At 43.1% G+C, this 14,272-nt stretch overlaps 1 protein-coding gene across 3 annotated transcripts in view; it reads left to right on the top strand.

Moving 5' to 3' along the window:
• The first annotated feature begins 705 nt into the window (after positions 1–705).
• The window catches only part of rassf7a (Ras association domain family member 7a), a 28,768-nt gene continuing 15,201 nt past the window's right edge, over positions 706–14,272 (top strand). The window contains exon 1 of one of the 3 annotated variants that reach the window (XM_078257523.1): positions 706–828. The gene's annotated coding sequence lies outside the window, so the exon portion shown is untranslated. Of the gene's footprint in view, positions 829–8,628; positions 8,652–8,937; positions 9,325–14,272 lie in introns of those variants that run through there. The other 2 variants (XM_078257525.1, XM_078257522.1) reach the window with 2 other exon arrangements.

Here is a 14,272-nt window from a genome sequence, read left to right as displayed (position 1 = left end):
AGGTAACTTTCAAAATGGCTTTTGGTTATCGAGTGATGGTCAATACAACATGGGTTGAACACAGTGTAGGAAGAAACTTTTGTACGCTCTGTGTATAAATAGCCCAATATGGGAGTAGATAGGTAATGTCTGAGTGTGTCAGCTAGAGATAGAGCTGTGCCATTAGTGTCACACTGTGCTGCTCAGCATTGTTCCTCTTAGCAAAAATGAAAAGGCTACAGCCAAGCAGTTTGGTAGAAAGCTGCTGTGGGGAAGATGAAGTGGAAATAGTTTGCTCCTCCTTGCAGTTATGGAATGGAGTCAGGCCTGGTGACCTGTTCCCTGCCCTGTGACCCAACTCAAATTCTCTTTAACTATCTGCTTTACTTCACTTCTTTTTCTGTTTTTCTTTTTCTTTCTGCCCTTGTCTTTTTGTATTGCTCCTTCTTTATCACCCTCCAGCCCCCAACACCATACTTCTTTTATTTTCTTCCCTTCTCCCTCCATGCATAGGGAGTGGTGTTTTGGCAGTCATGTGACTTTTTGTCTGAACACAATTGCCGGTGTTTTCCATTGGCTGATTTTCTTTGAAAGAGCGTTGGTTTCCTGGGTGACGGGGAATGGCGGCACCACTTCACTTGTCTCTGCAGCTGACCCCCCACCCTCCCGTCTGCATTGCTCTAAGCCGGTCTCTCTCAGTCTCTGTCACTCTCTTGCACAGGCTGTGGTGGATCAGGTAGCCCGTGAGCACGGCACACAGACAGTGACAGGGCTGTGTGGCTCTTCCTCCTCTCCCTCTTCTCCTTTTTCATCGGGCAGGCAGTCACAGAGACCATTAGACTGCAGGAGGTGAGTGAAACAAATGGCCTTGTTTGTTGAGTGTTATTTTTTTTCACTGAGTGGTTTCTTTTTTAGTGGAACACATGCCTGAACTTGTTTTCAATACTGCAAAAATCATACAATGTAAAGGACATATTAGTCATTGATTAAACAATGACTTGTTTTAAAGTTACATCTAACTTAGTCTTTGTCTATGTGACAGATGCTCTTATTAGTCAACATGGTAACATCATTTGACGTGTTAAGGAAAATGCATGCTTAACACTGTGAACGTATAAGTCATTCAGAAATTCTTTTCAGCAGCAGTATGATTGTTTTATAATTACTATAAACTGTGTGTTGGCGTGGCATGGCTATTTAAATGTCCCACAGGACAGACTATGACTAAAACTATGTGTAGATAACTCGGTCAAGATGGGCCAGAGTTATTTCTCTGCTGTAATAAGAGCTGCACAGTAGGCTTAGTTCCTTTTTATGTTCCATGAAAGATTCAACAGCTGTGTGCGCTCTCCGCTCCGCTCAAACACAGTATGGGTTGTGTTTGGGAATCGGGCCACTTTGTGAGGATTTTCTGGCATGGTTACCGTCCTGAAGTGGTGCCCTCTCTGCACCCCTGGTTGGGCTCCACCAACCAGGTTGTCGCGTCTGTGTTGGGTTACCGTGGCAACGCTGAAAACTGGCTCCCTGCCCCTCCCTCAGGTGCACTTTATCTGATGACCTGAAGGATCCTTTGCACATACAAACACAAACACATGCCAGCATCTGTTAGCTGACACTTGACCCCTCACATAGACAAGGGACACTTGAAAGAAGAGTTTGCCAGTGGCAGAAATGACTTATTTTAGTAAGAATAATGTTGTCTTACATGTGTGGCTGTTTAGGTCTGCTGATTTTTGCTGCATATATCCACAGAATCTTAAAATCTGCATGGGCTTAACTAGTCCCTTTCATAATTTTTTTTTCAGCAGGTTAGCCTCCCCTCAGGCTATAGTCTTGTCTCTTTGTAAAAAATAAAGCTATTTATGTCTGGCTGTTGACCTTAGACAACCTCAAGCATGTGAAGAGTCTGGAGTCTCATTGAAGCCCATGTTTTGTGTAAAGTCATGCATTAGGGCGTGTTAAAAAAGGAAAGCGCCAACCTATGTTTGAGAACACAAATTGGACCAAGCCTTGTTACCTGCAAGCATATATTTTTAATTTAAGGCTGCACGGTTCACGATATGAGGAAAATATCTAATTACTATTTTTTTGACTGATATTGCAATTGCAATATGATTCACGATATTGGAAGGCAAGATATTGATATTTGTATCATGCTCATTTTCATTGAAAAATATTAAAATTAAAAGGATTTGTAGGCCGGGACGTCTCTGCAGCACCACAATACTTTATTCAGAATGGTTTGACACATATTTTGCCTTTGACAAATATGGCACCCCCCTTCAATTTGGATATTACACTAGTCCATATTGCAATTTTGATAAAATTGCGATTAATTGTGCAGCCCTGTGGCCTGGAAATCAAATTATTTTCATGAATATGATGACTTAGACGTACGAATTGCTTGTCTGTATTGCATTTTTGGAGATTCATAAAGCGAGAAGGAAGAAGGGCTCGAATGTGTGTCATTGATCCCTAGCCTGGTATCGCACAGCTGATGCAACCAGGAGGAAACTGGCACTGAGGCCTTATTGTTGCTTCTGACCGGCTGCCATGATGTCACCACTGCTGACCCGACAATCCTAACATTCCTGCTGATAGGGTTTTACGCAGACGTGAAGGGGAGTATGTGGGAGAGATGCTCAGACATTGCACACATATGGCCTTTGTCTAAGCACTGATTAGTGATCTGGCATATCCACCGACACACACGTACAGTACATCATTAATTCAGTCCCAAGCACATGCCCACTCCAGCATACACTCAGACCCTCTAGCAAGCCGATAAAGATGGTAATGGCAGTCTCACCGGCCTTGTTAAAATTCAACAGGTCTTCAAGTATCTGTGCTTGAAGTTCTGGTGAATTTCTTTTTGCATATGTCCTCTGCTTTGAACTAAAATGTCTGTTAAATGTATATGATTAGAGCTCCATTATGCACTGCTGTCATCAGGTCTTTGGATGTGTGTAAGAGGCCATGCATACATTTCTCTGTTTGTGTGTGTGTGTGTGTGTGTGTGTGTGCTTTTAGGTCATAATTGTAGCTACAAAAGACGTTCTTACTATAACACAGCTACAGCTTTCCTTTGATCCAGGAAAGCCACCGAAGGAAAGAGATGACAGGCTCGGTGCAGTTAAAGCTTTTAAATGCTGTTTTTCCTGCAGGTGTTTGGATAGCCCTTTCCCCCAGACACTGAGTGTAATAGACCAGTGTCGTAAACAGTGTTTTGAATAAACGGACAGACAAGTGTGGGGGACATGTACGTCTATATGGAGGACAAATGGAAAAGCATTTAGACTTGACAAAAAGATTTAAGAAAACATTGTCAGACAAACAAACTACAGGCGGAGGCATGTAGATAGACGGACTGGGCGTCAGTGAGCGCGACCGGGGGCCTCTCCCTCGCTCTGTGTAGGGCTTACAAAGCTTTTGTTTACCTCCGACCCCTGACCTGCTCCCACCTGATAGCTCCCCTGTCACTAACTAGCATTTCCTGTGCATCCAGTGGCTTTTGTTTTTCACTGAGATCATCATTAAATCAGCAGTTCCAACCCCCACGCAGGGCAATATCTCATCTTGCCTACTCTTTGTTTCCTTGCTCTGTCAGCGCACATGGCGAGCCTTGACCAGGGTTGTAGCCTGTGGTTTGGGTTCCCATTCTGTCCTGAGAAATCCTCAGCTTAGCCCGGACCTGAGGCTTGTACGGAGGGAGTCCCGGGCAGTAGTGTCTTGTTGACTTTGACTCTCTTTTGTTCCCTGGCTCACTTGCACTTTTTACATGGGAAAGACACGGAGACAAATGAAAAGGCCCACCGTCAACATCCCATCCAAATTGTGCATAAGTGAAAAGTTCAGGCCCCCACGACAGTCACAGCTTTCTCCCAGTGCCAATCAGGCTGGCTGTAGCCTGTTTCCATTTACTGATAGGAACAGCACAGAGCAGCACAGTGTGACACTAATGGTACAGCTTTATCTCAAGGGACAGAGAATTACTATACATCTAGAAGTGGGATGAAAACAAACTGGCTTTGCTAGAGGGGATGAAGGAAGGAGATGAGACATTCTGAGGCACTAGTTAGCTACTTCCAACATGACCACTTGAAAGCATTGAAGGACAATGTTGCAACTTAGGAGTTAGGTCCACATTTGTTTCCTCTCTAAAAATAAGTTTTCATATAGCCCCTCAAAAATGCAGTGGGAGAAGTGCATTTTAAATGGTGGCAACTTGGTCCTGAGCCAGTCTGGACTGGTTCTGAATGAAAAGGAAGAGAATGAGTTGTGCCGGAATGCGGCCAAAGTCCTGACAACTTTCTCTCTCTTATGTATGGGCTTCTTTAGTGCGATCTGAAGAGTGTTCTGAGAGAGCAAAAAATAAGCCAAAGGTATCTTTTTGGAGGAATGCAAAGTTACCAGCAGTGTATATGTTGATCCAATTGATCCTCTTTTCCTGTCTTTTTCACTTTGTACTCCCCTGTTATCGCTTTGTCCTCAGGTTCACCTTGGCAATGTATTTTCAATACAGCTGTTGTTGTTTGTAAGGAGATGATATAGTGACATGCATTTGCTTCCAAAACATGAATCATTGTCTGAGCCACGTTTTCTGGGAAGGAAACAAAAGTCTTTGTCTGTTGGTCGTCTTGGTTGTCTTTTGTCTTGGTGTGGGATGTACTATATTTACGTCTCAACAGTACAATTACCTTTGCTGGTGAAAGCCATCTCGCTTGTCATAATGATACACAAGACATAGTTACACTACTGGAGCAACAGCACTGGCCTGACCATAATGAGACAGCAATGCTATACTTAGGCATATTTGGCAAAAACAGAGCATTACTACCTTGCGTTGCTTGCGTTGTATGAAAACCGATGTCAACAAAAGTTCAGGATTTTGTAACTAGTTTAGGCTTCTGAAAATAGAGCTGTGTCTGCTCTCATTCCATTCACTGTCCAGGCTTTAGTCTTGACTGACCTGTTGTCCACCTGTTGAAAGCCGTTTTTAGTGAAAGGCTGAATAAATAAAGAGAGAAGAAGGGGTGGGGGTTTCAACAGGGAAGACGGGAAGGGGTGAGCTGTGGCAGCAACTTAATGCTGTTCATTCTTGGTGAATAATGGCTAACAAAGACACTATCAGCATGTATTCCCCTCGCTCTGCTCCCCTCCACAGAACCTATTGAACTGCTGCCAGACCCAAACAGTCTATTTCTCAGCCTGAGAGCCATCTTCCTGTCTCGTCTGAGCTGAGTTATGGCTGGCCCGCCACTCTTTGGACAAATTTATACCTACTATCACTTGTCGAGGTATTAACTCCGTAGTAGGTGGTGATTGAAAACAGTCAAATAGCAATTCAGGGTATGGAGTTGAGTGCACTTTCAGCCTTTGTGCAACGGGGATAAATGGTTCAAGATGTACAAAATTGGGGAGGATGTCTTCTTAAAGTGCATGTTTTCAAGCTTTTTAGACCTTGTCTTTGTTTTTTTTAGCTTTGTTTGCTGAATGCAGAGGGAGGGTGGAGGAGGAGGAGGAGGAGGAGGAGGAGGAAAGGGGGTTGCAAGAATGTTTGAGTCACGCAGAAAAAGAGGGATGATATGCAGGGTTTGACAGGGAGGGTGGGATGAGGGAGGCACAGCAGTGGGAGGTGCCCTGAAGAATGCCTGGAAGGTGTCAGAGAGGTCTGGGAGGCGTTGGACTGATAATCCTCCACATCACATTACAATACCCTCACCCACCACTCTGATTTCAGCCCTGTTGTCTTTCCAGCTTCAGACTCTCAAACCGATGAAGACGACTCACCGCCTGTTAACCAAGTCAAGTCATGTCTTACAAAAAAAAGATGAACAGGGTGTGGTTCTGACGATAGACAAGCACAGGACCACTGAAGTAATAGTCTGTCAAGATCCATAAAGTGTACTTACTGCTCTGCAGCTTTTAAAATGTCACTCCTCCTTGGCACCTCAGTCTTTTCTCAGTGTGGCCTTTAGTGGCTTAGCAATACCTCAGGAGACTCTCCCCCCAACAGTGTGGTTCAAGTGATTTGTCAGACAACACAGCTCTGAGATGTGCCAAAAGCTTTGCTTTATAGGCAGAACAGAGAAACAGTTCACATGGATGTGAACCGACTCTCTGCGGGCCTCTATGACACAGCCTGACTAAAAGCTACAGCAGTCTTCACAATGGTCTTTTGTGTGCATGATTTAATGCATCAAATTAATGCAATTAATCGAAGACATTTATTTTTGGAACGTCTGCTTTATTCAATGCCAACACTGGTCATTAGGCCCTGTGACTGCATGTGCTCATTAGTCGGATCAGAATTCAATCTAACGTCCGATAAAGGCTAAGATGAAGTAGGTATTGTTGATGGCCCGATGCTGTGGAGTAGAAAGTAAAATGTTTTGGCGGATTTTGAAACTGGCATTATCTTCTCTTTTCACTTTTGTGACTTGTTTTTTAAACTTAAAAAAATCCCTTTCTGGACTTTTTTTGCCACCAAATTCTTACACATTTTGTAACAATCATTAGTTTCAGTATGTATTATTTACAGCTATAGTGCGTAGTTTCTGTCGCCCCAATGAGGAATTCTAAGTAATGACAACAAAACTGTCGGCGTGTCCACATGATACAAGCCTTCCGTGATCGCGAACCACCCCCCCATGCAGTTGCTAGTAGCCGAGGAGGACACGGAGGATAAAAAAAAAAAATTGACTCTTCAGAAGAAGTAATTATCTTCACTTGAGTTTCTGCGCCGGACGACACAATCTTCTGAACATAGCCATACTGAGAAATACAGAGAGAGTTTTGTGGAGCTGATAGTCTCAATTAGCTTTGTAGCAACTCATTTGGCAATGGCTTTAATGTAACAGAAATTCATTAATATTCAAAAGTTACGCAAAATAATACTTTGTGCTTAGTTCACACAAGGAAAATAAGCAAACTTAAAGTAACAGTTAGATAGTCAAAATTCTGAGACATTAAGTAGCCATGGTTGCATAACAAATAACAAATTTAACCAGAAAGAAGTATAAAATGTGGGTTAAAATAACAACCGGAATAATTTATACCACGATTGGCTTATCACAGGTACAGTATATCTGTAACGTTGTATATATTGGCCGATATAAGTGACAAGAAAAAACCGTACAGGAGTGCCAAAGATATTTTTGAGGTAGTTTAGAAACAGTGATGTCATAGTCCATCCACCAGAGAGAACTGACAAGTTTATTTCTTCGCTGTAAAATGTCCTGCTCAGAACATATTTTGGTCACAAAACAGATTTTAGGGCAAAAACCTTTTGTTTATGTTATATGTAGAGATGCACCGATTACAATTTTCTAGGCCGATTCCGATTTTCTTTGAGTTAGGCCAGCCGATACCGATTTCATTTTTTCTAACCACTTTATAGCACACACAAATATTTATTTTCTATCTTTTCTTTAATAGAACATTTTGCACAGAACATAGAACATTTTTTGAACAGATAATGGATCACTATAAAATAGAACTATATAAATGACTCCTGGTGTGGGAAATTCACACACATCTAAAGAGCAATGTTAGAACCATTTCCTTCTTTTCACATCCAGTATCCAACTAAAGAAATGTGATTTGTGTTTTTGGTGTAGTCCCTCCACGCCCTACTTTTTCCTTGCAGGTGTTGCATATTGCAAACTTGTTATCTTCTTCACACACGCTGAAGAATTTCCAAACAGCTGACATGTTGCAGGTTAATTCACGAGGTTCCCTGCATGTGCGTGAATAGCGCAGACACACGCTTCACACAGCGAGCGGGTACGCGCAACACACGGCGGAAAAGTTGAGAGAAAGGAAAAAGAGACCGTGCTGTCGCGTCCGTGTGTGCGTGCGTCCTTGAAAACTGTAACACGTATAACTTATGTTGTCAGTTGTCAGTTTATTTTACCCATGTTCATTTTGTACACCAACAGTTGTGCATGACACAGTTGATAACAGTAGGATGGACTTTACTGCTGTATATGCTTATTCATATTATTTTACTATTCATTATCCTATGCACATAGTCTGCGGGCTAATATGTTTTATATTTACTCTGTGCTGTATTTATTTAAAAAATGTTCTGTTTCTGACGGGACAGTCTCACTTTTGTTTTACATTTATGAAATCTGCTTGGTATCGGGTCTATTTTCAGTGGCTTTATTTTCAGGTTTAAGGGGGATGGTAAGGGAGAAAAGACTAATAATGGTTCAAATGTAAGATATAGGGAGATGTGATGATAAAGAGAGAAGAGGTGTCAATAGAAAAAAGGGGTCAGCTTATGCTGAGGGGCTCCCACACATTCTGCCTGACCCATTGGTCACGCAAGTCTTAGATCTGTGTTTGTGTGTGGGAGGGGGCTGTGGGGATAGAAGGTTCAGGATTGTGGCATTGTTTCCTAAATTAATGTTGAGTAGTGATAATTGATTAGGCTTTTGTTTTGTACGCGTGTTGCTCGCTGGACCAGGGTGGTCAGATTTGTGTTGCTTCATTTTCCTACAGGGTGTTGTCCAACTCAAACACAGACTCATGCGCAGGCTCTCCAACGGCACCTGGTCTGCCGGACTATGACCTCATTCCAGGAAAAGGAAGAAAATCACCTGACAGACTCATTTGTGTAATCAGCTGTTCATGTGAGGCAACAGGGTGGCTATCTTAACCCTCAGGTAATATATCCTACTAACAGTAGAGACTTGTACACATGCAAAGAGTTTCAAGTTTTTTCTGCGCTTATCTCTGAGCTTTCTTACATGCAGCCCTTTGTGTCATTGGGGAATGTAGAATACAAAGAGAATAACTGAGGAAATTGATACAGAGCGAGAACGACAAAGCCGGAAAAAAAAGAAAAACACATTCAACTACCTGAAAGGGGGAGGTCCCTGATCTGTCAGCACGGCAAAAAAGGTTGGGGAGAAAGAAAGAGAGAGAGGAGTGACTGAAAGGGTGTGTTTCTGTGTGGGTGAGAGACAGAGAGAAGGAGGAGGGGTGGAGAGAGAGAGAGAGAGAGAGAACCCTAGCAGTCTTTCAGATCTTGGCTGTGGTAGGGACACCCAGGAGAAGTGCATTCCTGAGGCAGCAAGCGAGGCGAAGGCAGTAAGATAGAGCGGAGAAGTCGCGACATCCTTTAAATCTCTCCGTGACCACGTCCGACTGCCTCTGACCTCCGGATTCTGGACTTGCACACACACTCACTCGCTGCCTCGCACACAAGCCACACAACCGGCTCTGCTGCTCTGTCACAAGTCAAGGATTCCCCCGAGTGAGGAAAAGAGAAGGAGAGAATTAAAACTGACAGAGGAAATAAAGACACAGAAGAGAAGGCGAAGATCCTCTCACTCGGTGAGTGTAAGGGCTTTTCTCTCGGAGATTGTTAGAATGTGTCCTTTGCCTGTTTAAATGGCAGTGTCGGGAAGTTTCTCTGAAGTCAGCCTGTCAGATCTGTCTGTGGCTTTGCTGTATGTTTCAGCCTGCATGTAATGACAGCTATTATTATTAATAATCAGTGCAACTTGTATGTGCATTTTTTTGCGAGTGGCAGAGAAAAAGCACATCCCGTGTTTTGTCTCTGGGAGCTGAGCTGTGTCATTACATGTACCTGTTGACACTAGACCCGCCACCCATGTATTTCTGTATGAAACAAAAGGACTCAAACCTGTTTGGGTGAAACTACACTCTTTGGGCACTCAGATGTTTTCACTTTTTTGTGTGTTTTTCTTTTTGTGCTTGGAGTATACTCCCAGTATAAGTCAGAGAGCCAGCTTCTGGCTTTTGTGTGCAAAGTGTGTTGGAACTATTAGACAAGTGCAGGCTATCTCTTGCACAGGCCTCCCGCCACACAGGCTGCTCCTTTTACCACTGTAGTATTAAAGATTAATTTATGGAGGGCCTGAGCAGAGTTCAGCTCACTCGCTGCATGTTCCTACCTCATTTAACTGTTACCGTGCTACGCATCTGAAATGCCAACACTAATGCACCCAACCACTCTAAGCCTATTTAAAAAAAGGACTCATCGTTATGCATGGCTAGCCTCGTATTTAACATTTGTCAGCATGCTGTGTGTCAGATAGTGGAACTTGGGAGCTTATTAACAGTCTGTATTTGTTATCCAATCAGAGCCATCGATTGGAAACCCCTCACCCCCTCACCCCCTCACCCTTGGGAGGTGATTATTTTTGTTCCTCACTGGCTGTGGGAGCAGTTATACCTCATGTGTTATCTCTGTTTGTGTGTTTCACACGGTGAACTTGGTTGCAAAGAGATAATGTCATCATAATAAATGGTTGTAGGGGAAAGGACCAAATGGACAACTTTGACTCAAGCATATATCATAGCTTTAACTTGGCTTCCAGTCATTTATTTTAGTTCTAGTAATCCCTTTTTTGTTACTTCTTTTTTTCTTTTTCAGTTAAAGTATTATGTACCTGCACCTAGTTTTTCTTGTTGAACTGTATTAGTCCCTGTTGCTCAGTTAACTTAACTTAACTCAGTCAGTTACTGATAATGACTGCATTCTCCCAGAGAAACCATCTTAAATATAGTATTTGTATTGCTGGAATCAGTAAAATGTAGAAAGTTGAGCATGTTTGCTTCAGTTACTTGATGGACAGAGTGGAGAAGTGGTGATACAATGTACTGCTACATGTCCCCTCTCTCTGAACCACTAAAGATATTCTACTTAAATTGACTGTCAGATGGCAGGATAATGAAGTGATATTATACAACTTTTCAACTTTCTTCGCAGCCTTGTTTAGTTAACACTTTTTTCTCTCTCCTTTCCTTTGTGTCTACCTCACTGCCTAGATATTTCTTATTTTCTATCACATGAATGAGCCTGTTCAGCATAGGGAGAGCAGAGTGTCCTCTGAGAGTCGTCGTGCCTTGTTCTCCGCAATGTTATTTTCACTGCTTGAATACACAGATGGACTCGCCTCTTCTTCAAGAATAGTCTGTCTGTCTGTCAGCGTGTCTGTCAGTCAGCGTGTCTGTCTCTCACTCAGCTTGCATGGCAAGGAAAGCAAGTCCATCCATGCACACCGAGGTATCTCTTGGGATCCTTGATGGAAATTTTCAAAGTCATTCTTCATGCTGTGAAGTGACTCAATTTCTCCCGTCCTTATCAGGAGTGTTTCCTAACTCCTGCAGATGCACTCAGGGCCAGAGGTAATTGGAAACGCTATGACAGCATGTCGGCAAAATAATATGTTTGCATGTTATTTTGCTGACATGTTGGGATTATTTTTGGTAGGTTGTTTTGAACCACTCCCCCCGTCTTTCTTTCTCACATGTTGCTCCGTCTACCTCTCTTGCTTCCTCTTGTTCTTTCCGTGAGTCCTTTTTCCTCCTGCTTGTGCAATGTGACGGAAGGTAGGGCTCTGCTCAAGTCGGATCCATTAGGGATGAAAGCACACTGCAGTGATAAAAGATTGATCCCAGTCCTCCTCGCATCACATTCACATCTCTCACACCCTGCTCACTCATCCTCCCTCACACCCCTATTTCCAATCCAATGTCAACCCAGTTTTCAATTTATCAAATCACATCTGTACTTCTCTAAATAAATCATTTTCACCAAGTTTAATATGGCAGACTATCCTCATAGGGTTTCATAAAGAGGAACATTCTGCTTTTTTTGTGCAGGATGCAGTACTAAGCCTGTTGTACAACATCACAAGTTCTCAGTGATGCAAAGAAAATATCTTTCTTCTTATGAGATTTTCTGCACAGTAACTTTTTTTAAAGACGTAGTACTGTACCTCCTTCACTTCCAGGTGCTTTTGTTCTACCAGGAAGGGTATTATGTACTTGGCTAGCAGAACCATAAAGGGGCCCGGCATCCAGCCCAGAATACACAGGCCTGACTTCACCTGTTGAATCCAAGGAGGTAAAGAAAAACACAACAGACCTGTAGTTTGTCAGCTGGAAGGTTATAATTACTGAGAGGAAGGAGGGGATTTGGAGAAGGAATTTCACTTCGGTTCTGCTTTTACATCTTAAGACATGAACATTTTTAAGAGCACTTTACAACACACTTTTGTGTTGTAAAACTGCAGAACAATTCTGGACTGATCAGAAACAAGTGTATACGTCTTTTGATCCCAGCTGGAGGTTTGAGAAACATATCCCGAAGGGAATGGTTTGTTGTACTTTTTTTCTTTTTCTTCAGTTAACCTTTTTAGGGAGTGTTGTTGAAATAGTTTGAGGTCATTGAGCGGCATAGCCTGAATCTCTCTTCATTCATCCATCCTGTGCAGGTGAGAGGTTAGATTGAAGCACCTACTTTAAGAATGTCCTTACAGAGCTTAGTTCACCCAAGGATATGTTCCAGCATGAGTCCAGCTGACTATAAAGTTCACCTGAGTGAATGCTGTCACGTCCTGTCATGGTGAATTTTTCCGTAGCCTTCATGGGTGTTTGCTCCGTCACGTCATCAAACCCATAGCTTCACGTGTCCTGTTCTGTTGTAACAGCTTGAAAACACTGGCAGGTTAAACTGTGGTTGCTGGGAGGTTACTGACGTCTGTGTCTGTTTGTCTCTCTCTACATGGCTCTTAATTCTACCGCGTGTAGTGATTGTAGAGCGGGTAAACATCTCTGCCAGCCCCCTGGGACGGTCATGGGACTGTGTGTGTTTGTGCGCGTCTGTGGATGTGTGTGTGTGTGTGTGAGTGAGCAGCAGGTTGCTCCCTTGCTCAATCAGCCATGCCGTGTTGACGCTCTGCACACAGAGCTCTCTGGGCAGTAAATAACATGGTGCTTCAGCCAAGGGCCCAGGAGGGGGGTCAAGACGCCAGCAAGAAAGAGAAAATGTCTGCCTCGGGGATACTAAATAAACAGACAGGAGAGGAGAGAGGCAGGTGGACTTGACAGGCTCGTCCCTCACGCTTAGAAGCAGAATCGAATGTAGATGTGTTTGATCAAGCACATTAGAAACAAAACAAGCCAATGGGTAGATGGCAGCTTCAAATGCACATTGGTGAGCAGAAGCGGACGTATGCATTAGGGCTGGGCAAAAAATCGGAACTACGATAATTTATTTGACACAAAGTATATTGGCAATAAAAAAAAAAAAACAGTTCTAGAATATAAAATCTTCCATAGGGTCTCTCTGACAACTTTAAGTTTACATTATAGGATATGATAAACGATCATATTATAAATATGCTAAATATTGATGCATTAGTCATTACCATGTTGAATGCTGCTGTGTTTTGAATGCCAATGTAGAACCAAGGCATCCTGAGGTGGAAGCTTGTGACAGCATTAAAGATAGGTGTTGTAGTTTTTTTAGGCGACGTGTCTCAAAAAGAAATGCACTTACCAAATAAGCCTAGATGAGCAAAATTAGGTGAGCCTGTGACACATGCAAGCCCTAGTTAACACACGCACATGCATCTTCAATCCATCAGTTCTTCCTCAAAGCACATCTTTCACAGGTGATTCTATGCCACTTAATGTGCATTTGGGTGTAGACTGCTATGCTTCCCGAAGGCAGTGAAGTAGACCAAAGTGGAAATTTTTTTTCATCTGTAGAGATGAGCAGATAAAATGTACTCTCAGTGTTTGGTTACCCGCTTCTCTGCGGTTTAAGGTGTAATGTTTGACTCAGACCTGGGCCCTGCTCCAAGACGCAGGTTTACCGAGTTGCCTGGCTACCTTGGCAGAGTGAAACCTGGATCAACCTCAAATGTGGAACATGAACTGCTCCAGGTTTTACATTGCAAAGCTATCCGGAAAATGCGGTAAACTTGCTTCATGAAACGGCTCCTTTTATGAAAGGCCTCAGTTATCATCTCTATAAAACCGGCAACAGTAATTGTTTGGTCAGTATCATTCTAACATATTTCAGACTTGGTCTTTGTGTCTGTTAAAAGACAAAACAAACTCTTTGTGCTGTCTTGTCCACTCCTGCCTCCCCTTCATCAATCCAACCCCCCCCCACAGCAGCCTTGTCAGTATTATGCATGTATTGTGTACCCGTGTCAAAGATCACCCCGGTGATCTTGAGTCAGAGGGGTGAAAGGCAGCTTTGGAAGAATATGCCGTCTTGGTCCCAAAGGGTCCCCGGATACTAGGAATGCACCCTTCCCGCCTACCTTTTCCTTACTCATCTTCACTGCTTACTCATCTATACATCCTCCCCCCCACACTGCTCCGATAGGCGTGATTGTTGCTTCTCCGCAGTAATGACAGGGAGAGAGAGTTGTGTGTGACACCTCCCCATCAGACTATAAATCAGGCTTATTGAGAGGCCCACCCTAATGACTTGTCATCCACATGCAACACAAAC

This window comes from Sander vitreus, chromosome 8 (genome assembly GCF_031162955.1).
Source record: "Sander vitreus isolate 19-12246 chromosome 8, sanVit1, whole genome shotgun sequence".
NCBI classification, from domain to species: Eukaryota; Metazoa; Chordata; class Actinopteri; order Perciformes; family Percidae; genus Sander; species Sander vitreus.
The sequence above is the reverse complement of the archived record's forward strand: the minus strand, read 5'-3'. Positions and strand labels throughout refer to the sequence as shown.